The sequence below is a fragment of the Zalophus californianus genome, chromosome 9 (assembly GCF_009762305.2).
Source record: "Zalophus californianus isolate mZalCal1 chromosome 9, mZalCal1.pri.v2, whole genome shotgun sequence".
Lineage (NCBI taxonomy): Eukaryota > Metazoa > Chordata > Mammalia > Carnivora > Otariidae > Zalophus > Zalophus californianus.
The window spans coordinates 136,389,828-136,401,959 of record NC_045603.1 but is presented as its reverse complement, the minus strand read 5'-3'; the positions used below and the strand labels follow the sequence as shown (position 1 = coordinate 136,401,959).

Genomic DNA, 12,132 nt, shown 5'->3' with positions numbered 1-12,132 from the left:
CTTAAATTTAATAATTTTATTAGTATCCTAAAATTGCAGCAGGAAAGATTAATTGTGTTAATAATTAGAAACTGAGCCTTAACTTTTTTTTTAAAAGAACTGTCTTTACACTATTACATTTCATTTCACTTTAGGAAAGCAGTGTAGGTGCAAATGGAATATGATTCATTTGTTTGTGTTCCAACTTAAGATTTTTTAAAAAAAGAACGTAAAGTTTTTGTAAAGACACTGAAATCACGGTTTTATTGACCAACCATAAAAGGTACTAGCTAACATTATGAAAAAAAGTCAAATATCTCTCTTTAGAGCTTTGCCATCAGTAGATATGAAACATATACAAAGCCATCGGAATTCAGGAGAAATGATTAGAGATAGAGGAAGAGGGTCTGCTGGAGGTGCTCTGCACACTGGGTGTGTGTCCATCCTCCCCACCCTGCTAGCTCTACCCTCCACTTGCCGGTGCCAGAATCCAAGTAGCCATTCCTCCTGAGTTGGTGTGTAGACAGGCTCAACCTGCATAAGCCCCCACCCCGACTTCTTCCTGCGCTCAGCGTGGGTCCCCGTGGGGGTCTTTGACTCAATGCACTCACTCCTCTCTATTAGATAGCAAAGGTGAAGTGACGGGGTGCTAGGATAGCCTGGATGTCGGATCCTATGTACAATAGATTACTGAGTTTGGTGTTGCCCAATTTACATGGTCAATGTGAGTCAAAACTTGAAAGGTGTATGCCTCAAAGCTGAAGGGAACTTTCACTTTAGGCTAAGCCGTATGCCTCCCATGTGTTATCGCTTAGGATTCACACTGATGTGAGTCATCTGGGGGAGGCAGGAGAAACTCAGGGGTAAGGAATGTTTAAAAAAAAAAAAGAAGGCCCAAAGTAATTTAAATTTAAATATCAACTAACACTGTGCAAGGATAGAGGGGGAAATAGAGCTTCTTGTCCCATAATATCAGGAATCATGGGTCTATAATCAAGTCAGTTACTCTGTGTAGGAAGAAAGGCAAAAGCAGCTTCTGCAAGGGCCAGAAAGAATTTAAGGAAGAGCACGGGAAGTGGGTGGTGTGAGGACAGTTGTGGACACTTTCCTACTGAGCTGGCAATGAGAGAAAAGGAGCAGGAGCTTCCCTAAGAACGGCTCGGGGAAGACATCTACCTTCTGAACTCCAAAACCTCTTCTGAGAAACTGTCTGTACCCTGGCTTCTAGAGGACCCAAGTTGAATTTTTGTATGTTTAACCTGAAACGTGGAAACATGACATTCACACTTAATTAGTCCATTTGGAAAATATTGATCAGAAAGCCCCATTTTCTAACAAGTATTTTAATTAGCATTCCAATCACTGGATTATTAACATGGTCCCCATAAAATTAATCAGTCTCCTTTAGGCTTTAAAGATGTCAGTTTGATTACCTTAAAAACAATTAAAATGAGTTGCAATTTTGTATCAGTCTTCGAGCCATGTATGAACTGATGAACGGTCTCAAGTCATCATACTTTAAAATGCAACCAAACAGGTAATTATCATATACCATCAAATATAATTACACGTGCTAATCTCCATAAAATCTTACAAGTTAATATCATATATTAGCAGTTAATCATATAGTTTAAATGGGTCCATGCTGCATTTTTATGAACTCTCTGATCTGCATGAGTAAAACATTCAGAGTCGGGGAGAAAGGAATGCCAATGATGCTCAAGGGAAACAGGATGTATTTCGTATTTTGAAACATGTGCCAGTCCTACAAGAAAGCAGGTTCTAATTCAGGAGGCTGGGCTAAGAGTCTAGAATCCTAAGAACCCAAATGGGGCTGGAAGGCACCACCCGGAGAAGCTGTTTTGCTTCTGTCCATGATTACCCTCTGGAGGTTCCGCGGATAGCCAGATCGAAGGACTGTCTCATCTCCCCGAGTGCTTCTCACCTGCCCCCTCCTCCTCCTCCGCATCCCTGAACAACTAACAGCAAAGACATTAGGAGGAGTTGGTTGGTTTCCTTTGACTTACGAATCCTGGCAAGTTGATGCACTAACACTAAGCTCCATGACATAACCCTTCTTTCGTTCCTAGGAATTATAAATCAGTCCATCTGATAATGCCCTGGAAGAATTCTTCTGTATCTACTTAAGCACTGCCTGCCTTGCTTCTCCTCCGTTGAAATGGGAGGTCCTGGATGAAAGTTTGTTGTTGAATATTCTTCTCCACCTATTTGTAGATTTGGCGTGAAGGCTATGCCCACATTATAAATTTTAATTTAATCTTTTAAAGTTTTGCTACTTAAACACAAGGAAAGGAGCAACTTTGATAGATAAGAAGACCCAGGCTGATACGTAGCATTTCAAAGGCTACAGGTTCTCTCCTCAGAGTAGGAGGGAGGTAGAGCCTGTGGGGGAAACAGCCTCTCTCCAGTGCAAAGATAATGAACTCCTGCTCCAGAGGTGAGAAATTGGCCACGAGGTTGGGTGGGGCTTTGGCAGTGGGTCAGAGAGCAGCGTGGCCCTCACCCTCGGATGCGCTCACACCAGAAGAGCTAAGGACACACCCCCAGTGACTGGAGGGCTGCAGAATGTGCGGACGAGTGGGTACAAGCACCATTTGCAGGTGGAGCAGACGGGAGTGGCCAGGCAAGAGGAGTACAACTTGGTTTTCCAGATTCCCAGACTCAAAGAGCTCAGAGGTCAGCCCTCACACAGCTGGTGGTGCTTAGAAGAAACAATTTGGACCCCCTTTCCTGGAGGAAGAACAGCATGAGAGCAAGCTCGGCTCTGAATGTGGAACTGCTGCCCATCCAGGAGTTCTGTCTCCTGAGAAGCGGGACTGCAGGGCAGCTTGGCCAGGTGAGCAGCAAAGTGGAGTCTCACTAAAAGATGAGGTTTTGCCGCTGTTGCCAGCAAAGGCTTCGTTTTGGGGGAATAATGGTTCTGAGCGAAATATCCACTTTGTGCATCTGTTAAAAGCCAGTTATGATTATTCATTTCAATTATACAATCACAGTGTTTTGTTTTTTTGCCTTGAAGATTTTATTTGTCTGAGAGAAAGAGAGCACACAAGCAGTGGGAGAGGGAGCACGCTCCCCGCTGAGCAGGGAGCCCCACATGGGGCTCTGTCCCAGGACCCTGGGATCAGGACCTGAGCCGAAGGCAGACGCTTAACCAGCTGAGCCATTCAGGTGCCCCAGACTCTCAGTTTTTAAGTAAAGGATTTAATTTGCTTTTGCTTTGGATGTTTGCTGATGCTGCCTGGTCTGCAGATGCAGTTGTGGTGCTGTCTCCATTCAATTTGTCTTCCAGAAAGCAATTCAAAGAGCTCCAGGGACTTAAATCACTCTACTGTAAGGCTGAAATATGGTTTACAGACAGAACTATGAGGAGGGAAGTGGGGGAGGGTCTCAGGTGGGAAGTAAGCAATCTAACACCCACTAACCACTCTGCACAGACAGCAGGCTGAAGCCATACCAGCATGGCGCTTCCTGTCATTTCACCCAAAAGGGGAGAGACTTATTTTTCCACGATTTAGAGGTGAGTATCTCATGCATGGGTATGCTAATAGGTTTTCCTAAAATCAAACACTGAGAAGCCATCCTTAGGATTCTGAAGGCCACTCGTATTCCTTAAGAAAGAAAGTAGCATCTGCTAATTGTGTTGGGTGTTTACATTTCACGGTGCTAATCAAATTCTCGAAGCCTAAGTCTGGGTGGGTGTGTGGGTAAGGTGGAGCTGGGGAAGGAGGGGGACAGAGAGAGAGTCAGAGGGGACATTTTTTTAAGGATTGTATTTATTCATTTGAGAGAGAGAGTGAGGAAGCGAGAGAGCACAAGGAGCAGAGGGAGAGGGAGAAGCAGGCTCTCCGATGAGCAGGGAGCCCGATGCAGGGCTCGATCCCAGGACCCTGGGATCATGCCCTGAGCCAAAGGCTGACACTTAACTGACTGAGCCACCCAGGCGCCCCTAGAGGGGACATTTTCAGGGAGGAAGTGACCTTCCACTTTGGCCTTTCCAAAAAAGTAGAAGCAAAGGGAAGCATCGTGATTCTAGAACAGAATGCCCATGGGGATGACACGGGGCATTCAGGGCACCATTGCACGAGGAAGCACTTCTCATGCTGCTTCCTAGAATCCTCATTTTACTTGCTAAATACAGGGCACACAGTCACCTGTGTCTGGGTGATTCTGATGGTCTGTTTTTGGAGATGTGTCATTGGCGCTCACAAACACAACATTGGGAAAAGTGCAGGAAAGAACCCTGTCAACTGTGTCTGCCGGTTTAGACGATGCATTTTGGCATAACAGCTACAGGCAGCCCTGTGCTCTGCTCCTCCAAGGGCGTCTTGTGACCACAGTAAACATTTCACAGCACCTTCTTGGGGAATGGCCTTTCCCCATTCCAGGGGCAGGGGTCAGGAGTAGTCCCACGGGCCTGGCTGGGCTGATAGGGTCAGGCATGGACCTCTCCCAAGCTGGACTATCCCATTCCACTCCCTGGGGTTCAGAACTGAAGCCAAGAGATGGCAGTCGGTCTCACCAAAAGATTAGAACCGTAAGAGGCCATCAGGTGGGGAATCAGAAAGTAGCCAGGTCCTGTTCCACAGATGAGCAAAATAGAACAGCAGAAAGAGAGAGACAGAGGGAGAAAGACAGAGACAAAGAGAGACAGAGACGGGCAGAGAGGGCAGAGAAGCAGGATGAGAGCCAGAGCCTCTGCCCTGGTTTCTTCCTCAAGCTTGTCTTCATCCATATCTGTTGGCTCCACAACACACCTCATCCTGTCTTTCCAACAAACTCCCACTTTAAGCTAAATGCCTGTTCCTGTTGCCTGAAACTAAAGAATGCAACCAATACAACAGTGAAGCAACTTGACTGGGCTCTGGGAGCTATAACAATGTGATAACAGCTTTTAGCATAGATTAGAATGGGGGGAAAAACAACTAAAACCAAAACACTTTGATGTAGTAAGGCATAATAATTAATTTTCTCCTGGCGTAGACTCTGCAGTAACTGGGAAGTGGTCCACAGGAGTTGGCTATCACTCTATGGGTCATGCATGCAAATCAGAGGACATCAGGCTCAATGCACTCATTCGTGTACAGCTGGTGGGACAAGTTCCTGCTGCCACTGAGCTGATGTTTAATACTTGCACTGTTGCATAATGTGGGCCTTTAATTTAATTCACATTGACCCTACTTTTTGTGTTCCTTTCTCTGTTCCAGTCATGTGAAAGAAATTTTATCCATTTGTCATACCTGCATTTAAGGATTCTCCAAGAACCCCCTAGAGGTTGACTTGGGAAATAAACGAGCTAATACCTGAAAGCCCTTGTGATGCCTGGCCCACGGGAAGTGAATTAGTGAAGGTCTCTTCACTGACTCTACACCATCCACCTGCTTCCCATCCCCAGCCCCCTTGCCTCTCTCTGGGTGGGGACAGGTGACCATTTCTGGCCAATGTGCGGGGAACAGCAATGGCGTGGGTTATCTGTAGACTGAAGCCAGGAAGAGTGGGTCTGTGTTTGCTGTGCCCTTCCTTCTCCTGTCATGCAGTGATGTTTGGAGGGCAAGGATGAGCGCTCCCATCAGACTAGGTTCTTCAGTGACAGTGAGGAGCAGAGCCTTCCTCTGGCCACTGCCATCCCAGTGAGGTGGGCGAGAAATGAATTCTGATAATGTTCAATCTCTGCGTTCTGAGATCATTGATAGCAGAGAATAATCTCTCCTGGCAAGAAAGAGCAAGCTGTCTCATGACTCTTGTGTTCTTCTTCTTCTTCTTCTTTTTGGGGGAGGGTTGTTTGTTTTTTGTTTATTTGTTTTGTTTTTTGAGAAAGGAGGGCAGAGGGAGAGGACGGGAGAGAATCTCAAGCAAACTCTGCCTTGAGCATGGAGCTGGACGTGGGGCTCGATCCCAGGACCCCGAGATCATGACCTGAGCTGAAATCAAGAGTCAGACGCTCAACCTACTGAGCCACCCACGCACCCTCAAGACTCTGGTGTTCTGTCTAGGAAACTGGGGCAACATTTCATTAAGAGAGGGAATTCTGAAGAATGGTCTATGAACCCTGGAGCTCCGTAGGCACTCTCTTCATCTGGAATCCCCGGCCCTCCTTCCCTGCTGACGTCCTTTTCCACAGAGCAAGCCAAGAGCAAGAGGTGGGCTGTTCTGAAAACCCTCGGGCTCCATCCAGCAGCCCCGGCTCTGTCCTGTCTGGCTGCCGTGCTGGACTTGGGGTAAAGTCCCCTAGCCTCAGGAGTTTCACGTGGACGACGCAGACTTAGGAGAGTGACTCGTCCCAGTGCAGTAAAGGGTAAGAGATGGAAGACACGTGGCACCCCAGTGCCTGGAACGGCGACAGCTGTCAGCCATGACAAGGAGTTTGCAGATGCGCACCTGAGGGACCCCATGCGCTGGCTGGGTCCCGGGGTTGGACGTGGCCTTGGGAATTCTGCCGTCGCGCCAGATGCCCCTTAAGGGGCGATTGTCACAGCGGGGCTGACACTCCCCTGGGTTTTGGTCACAGAACTTTTCCTACGTTGCATGTGTCTGTCTTTGAGTCCCTCTAGAGGGAAGTCCAGTGAAAGCAAGAAATAGTCTACGTGTCTCCTGTGTAATTTGCAGGGCTGGCAGAGTCTGCCTAAAGAAGCGTTTAAGTTTTCTTTAGGCAGTGAGAGCAGAATGAGTTCAAAAACAAAGGCGTTTTTTTTTTTTTAATTTTTTTTTTCATACCGGGTTTTTGATTTTCTGGAACGGCTTGATATAAACCACCTGCTCAGGTCTTTAACAAAGGGCAAGGTGGCAGACCAGCAGGCCCAGCTTCCTTAGCCTGCCTCTGAATGCATATTATTTCTAGCTATTTACAGAGAGTGATTTCAAGTTTTATGGGCGTGCTGAGAAAAAATGGCAGGAATCTGCCTGCAGGGAAGCAAGACCTCAGCAAAGTGACAAACGACCTAATGGAGGGCAGTTAAGCCAAATGTCCTTGGCAAGGAAATGCTTGGGCCCTGCCCAGAAACCAGATCTTTGGGTTTTAAGTTTTGCTAATTTGCAAGAAGGGGGAGGAGGGGCCCAGACCTGTTGCTAAAATGAAGACCAGCTTTTTTAAGGAAAACCTGTTTCCCCTCCTGAAAATATACCAGTGATTGGGTGTGTTAAGGATGCAACTAGTTGCTGGGTTAAGTGGGTGAGTTATAAAGTCAAAGTGTGTGTCAAACAGGTGTGAGCGTGGAGTGAGATGTAAGTTAAGACCCTTAAAACCATGTATTTCTTAAATTGCAAAAGCCCACTGAAGTTGGTGGTCAAAATGCATCTGCCTCACAGAGCGGTAGGCAGAGACACAGGCAAAGCCCAGCCAGGATGTGACGCCCCAGTCACAGAGCCCATCACCGTCCTGAGTCCATCCTCCCTGTCCGAGATGATCCTCGTGGACTTTGTGTGGATTTATTTCACTCTTTTATTATTATTATTATTATTATTATTATTATTATTGGTAAATGATAGAATATGCTTCTCTTTTCAAATTTACACCTTAACTCAAAGCCTGATTTTTAGGAACATGCTCTGCTTTGCTCTTACGCTAAATATTTGACAATAGCATCCCATGATGGTCTGTCTAACTTTTGGGGTGCTCCCAGCCTAGTCTCAGGCTCATCTCATTCACCTTGCTTCTGCAGAAGCTCAGTTTTGAGTACTCCTTATTTAGGAATGTCTCGGGGAGCCCTGAACCTATGATGCCCACTGTGGAGGTAGATTGAAAATTGTCAAAGCCTTTTTCAGAAGGTGAAATGTTTACATGCTTTTCCCCTGTCTATGGCTCATCAGTAAAATCAGTCAAACATCGTAATATTGACGCCATTGTTTCCAACCAGGCAGCTGCCACACGAGGCACGGTGTGCGGATAGGTCAAATGCCTTGTGATGGAAGACAGGACAGACATCACGAGCTACTGCCAACTTCGACCAGAGAAAGAGGGAGTCACTGAGAACTCTGAGTCTGACAGGATGAATTGAGCAGATAAGAAACAGGGATCTCCAGGGACCTTGAGGACCTGAACATCTGTTAGAAATTTCATTCGGCTAAAAATAGAACTCCTGGTTTCCTCTCCTGCCCGTCCTGGCTCGCACGCAGAGAGCACGGTGAGACTGGATCGTGCCGGCGTGTTTGCTGCCCACCTCACTGCATCGAGGGCACGCGCTGTCATCAGGCTGGTGTGCCCATCTCCCCCGGGGCTCAAGGGCAAGCTGAGCTCTTTAGGGGCAGCTTGGTTGTGGAGCACTTGAGAGCAAGGCTGCTGGAGTCTGATCAGCCTGATTTTCATTCCCTGCTCTTCCTCCTCCTGGTTCTGCGACTTTAGGAAAGTTACGTAAGTTTGAGAAGCCTCGGTTTCCTTTTATAAAACACTTCATCTTCGTCTTCCCTCCATAAGTCTCTAGGGAGAAGCGCATAGCCCTTGCTTTCCTGCTTCTTAACCCAAGTGAGGGCCCCTCCCTGGCAAAGACCCTGGCAACGCCTTCCTCCTTGTCACCTCCTTGTCACGAGATCTGATCTTCTCTTGTCTCTCAAGGAGGCCATCGCTCCAGTGACTTTTCTCTCTCGAAATGTCAACCTCAACCACCAATGGATCCTTCTCATACCAGGAACCATAACTCAGTACCTTCCAAACAAAACAAAACACAGCTGACAAACCCCAAACTGTCTTGACCCATCCGCTCTAGGTCCTGCCTTTCTCTGCTCCCCTTCTCAGAAAAACTTGAAATTTTGTCTACGACTCTTCTCTCCATTCCCTCTCCCTCCCTGTTCCCTGTGGTTAATGATTATTCTGTGATTATGTTGGTCCTGCATTGCTTGGTTTTCTGAATTCTCATTGCAAATCCATTCAGACCCTTAACCCGAGTGGTTCTTCTCCGGGTGTATTCAGATGATCAGGTTCGCCTCTGGGCTAATCCTCTCCCGGAGCTTCTGGATCCGCTGGGTCTGGACCGACCGCCGCTGTGTGAGGCGCTCTGCCTTCATGCTCCGGGTCTCCCTTCATCTCTCTCCTGGCTTCTGTCCTGTTTTCTCATTTCCACGGCCGCTTTTCTCTTAGTTCACATGTTCTTTTGGATAGAGTACATTCTCTAAGCACCACCTGGAGATACATGCCTGGAAAACCATTTTTTTTTTAAAGATTTTTATTTATTTGACAGAGAGAGACAGAGTGAGAGAGGGAACACAAGCAGGGGGAGTGGGAGAGGGAGAAGCCGGCTTCCCGCGGAGCAGGGAGCTTCTATGCGGGGCTCCATCCCCGATCATGACCTGAGCCAAAGGCAGACGCGTAACGACTGAGCCACACAGGCGCCCCTGGAAAACCATTTTCTTTAGGCTTGTTAGCATTCACAATTAATAATTGACTACAGGATCTTAGACATTTTTGTTTGTTTGTTTGTTTTGCTTTGTTTTTAGGGTTGTAAAGGAAGCTGGTCATTGTCTTGTAGCTTTCAGGGTTGTTAAGAAGTCCAAAGTCATCTGGTCTTTGATCTTCTGCGTATGACCTATTTTTAGGTGTTTTTCCTCTGGAAGTTTGGTGCGTCCTCTCTTTGCTGAAATTTCACAACATAATTTGTTGGTGTAAGTCTATTTTCATCTCTTATTGTGGGCTTTCATTGGGTCCTTCTGTTCTTGGAAATATGATCGAAGTATTCCTTTGATATTCTCTAACTTGCATTTTCTCCTTTTCCTTTCGTCTACGATTCTTATTAACTATAAGTTGGGCACCTGAAACTGGTTCTCCAGCTTTGTTGAAAAAATCTTTTTTCTCTTCTTGTCCCGTTTTTCAGTTTAGCTGTTCTTTTCCTTGCATGTCATCAACACACCTTCCAAACATTGTCTTGATTAATTGTTTTATATCATGTTTTAAATTTCTAAGTGCTCTTTTTTGGTACCTGCATTTTTCATGCATGCACACACATGCACACGCACACAAATCTCACATGTTCTTGCTTCTTAGATGCAATGTTTTCATTAATCCCCAAGGACATTAATGCTTTGTTTGTTTACGTTTGGACATTTTATTCTCACTTCATCATCCCTGCTTGTTCCAAGTGGCTTTCCTTTTATGTTTGTTATTGTTGATTTTCTTTCTTTTTCCTTTTTCTTTTCTTCTTTTCTTTTTTTTTTTTTTGCAATTTGTTTTTGTGTGGGTTTCTATTATTTTCATGCTAGAGGCTTCTCTCAGATGTCTGAGGATTCTGTCTGATCATCATTTTGCTGTCTGATCGTAATTAAATGAAAAATTAACTAATTTTCCCACAGCCAGATTTAGATTCTGTCTTTTGGAATGGGAGCCACCGCCATCCATATGCTCGGAAGCTCCTAACGCATGCTGTCTTTGCCATTCACATTATCCTTTTAATTGTGGGCTTGTGTCCAATAAAATCCCTTTACAGTTTAACTTGTTTAATTGGTTTCAGACGGGGAAGTAGATGTTTGTGCTCCTCCTGCCACCACTACCTGGAGGTCTCTCTGACTCCTCACCCCACGTCAGGTGGGGTCTCCCTGCCACACTCCCTGAAATGGCTCTTGCCAAATTTACCAAGAGTTTCCATAGTGCCATATCCAAAGGCACCTTCCTTTGACCCGCGTCCTGAAGTGGCCACTCCCTCCTTCTTGAAACACTTCACTCTGGAGATGGCTCAGCTGTGATTGCTCGGTTGTCGCCATCCTGGACGCTGCAGCCAGCTGGCCCTCTGACCAAATCAGGGCACTCTGACAGGAGGCAGAATCCCAGCCACGTGGTCAGTTTCAGATGGTGCACATTCATGTCACCGTAATAGACCCTCTCCCTCCCACCTCCAACCAATCCCCGCCTATTTGGTGGTGATTTTCAGCATGGGGCAGGGAGACCCCTGGGGTCCCATGTCCACTGCTGGGGTCAATCCACACAGAGTGGAGTGGACCAGACGCCGTGCCACACACTCACTGCCTCTGAGCTAAGCACCAAAATGAAATTTAAAAACAGTATTCTGAGGAGATTACTCTTGTGTTTCTGTCATTGCTATCAGAAAGTAATGAAAGCTTGGCATGTATTTTTAGCAAAACCTGCTGTGTGTGTATGTGTGTGTGTGTTTTATGAACTCCAATAAATTGTTTTATGTGCCCTAATAAACTGCTGTAGAGTTTTATCAGGGATCAACATCATAATTTCTCCTTGAAAGCCAGGAGAACAGCCAGGGTGCGGCACGTCTTGCATTCACAAGGGATCCTCAGTGGTGTCCTGATGCGTCCGGAGGTTCTAATGTCTGCTGCCATTCATTAGACACAGGACGTACCCACCCACTCATGCCCATCTGAAGAACCTAACTTCACCTTTCCAATTCGGAGATTCTGCTCTTTGGTGGAAAAGATTGAAAACCAAGAAAACGAGCACTTTTGTTTTTTCTCTGTCACATGTCACCTTCATACCTCTTTCCCAAAGTGATCGTTCCACAAACCTAGTGAAATAAAAATAAAGTTTATTTGTTCATTTAAACCTTTTTTGACAGGCCTCATGTTTTCTGCACTTAAACCTTCCTTCTGATATTCTTCTGCTTCCGGGCCACCCTATGGTTTGATTAAGCTTAGCAGAAACTCTGTTTATATACACAGGTGTTTTTAACTATGTTCCCTCAATACATTCTCCCTGATTTTGGATTTTTTTCCCATTTTAGATTTTTTTTAAAATGTCTTATTTATCCCCTGAGGTCATTAGTGCCACTTTGAAGGAGGAAGGACCGTCTCACCGACAATGGTCATGTCATGACAAACGCCACCAAGCTCAGAGGTGACAGAGCAAGAGTTTAAATCCAGGCTGTGGGACTCCCTCCCGTGCATGTGTGTAGATGTGGAGAGCGAGATAAGTAAGGATGCATGGACTCTGTCCTTGTTCTGGGGGTGGCCTTGGACAGTGGGGTTCCAATGTGCTGTCAAGTTTGGGAACCACTGTCCTGAAGCTTCTCAGGCCATCCAGAAGCAAAGAGTCCTGTTTAGGAGGAGAATCATGATCACTCCACAGATCATACTGTGGGCTTGACTTGCAAATCGCCATTGGGTCGGGGGTGGCTCTCCAGGTCTTGAGAGAAACGGGTGACAACAGCCTCAGCTGCCTCTGATCAGCTTCCTCTGTGGTTGCAAACG

General features: G+C 46.2%; 1 long non-coding RNA gene across 1 annotated transcript; it reads left to right on the top strand.

The window, feature by feature from the left end:
• Positions 1-2,704: 2,704 nt before the first annotated feature.
• On the top strand, positions 2,705-11,410 carry LOC113922612. Its single transcript, XR_003520003.1, has 3 exons — positions 2,705-2,836; positions 7,851-8,344; positions 11,175-11,410. It is a non-coding gene; the product is annotated as an uncharacterized LOC113922612 (long non-coding RNA).
• Positions 11,411-12,132: the final 722 nt, after the last annotated feature.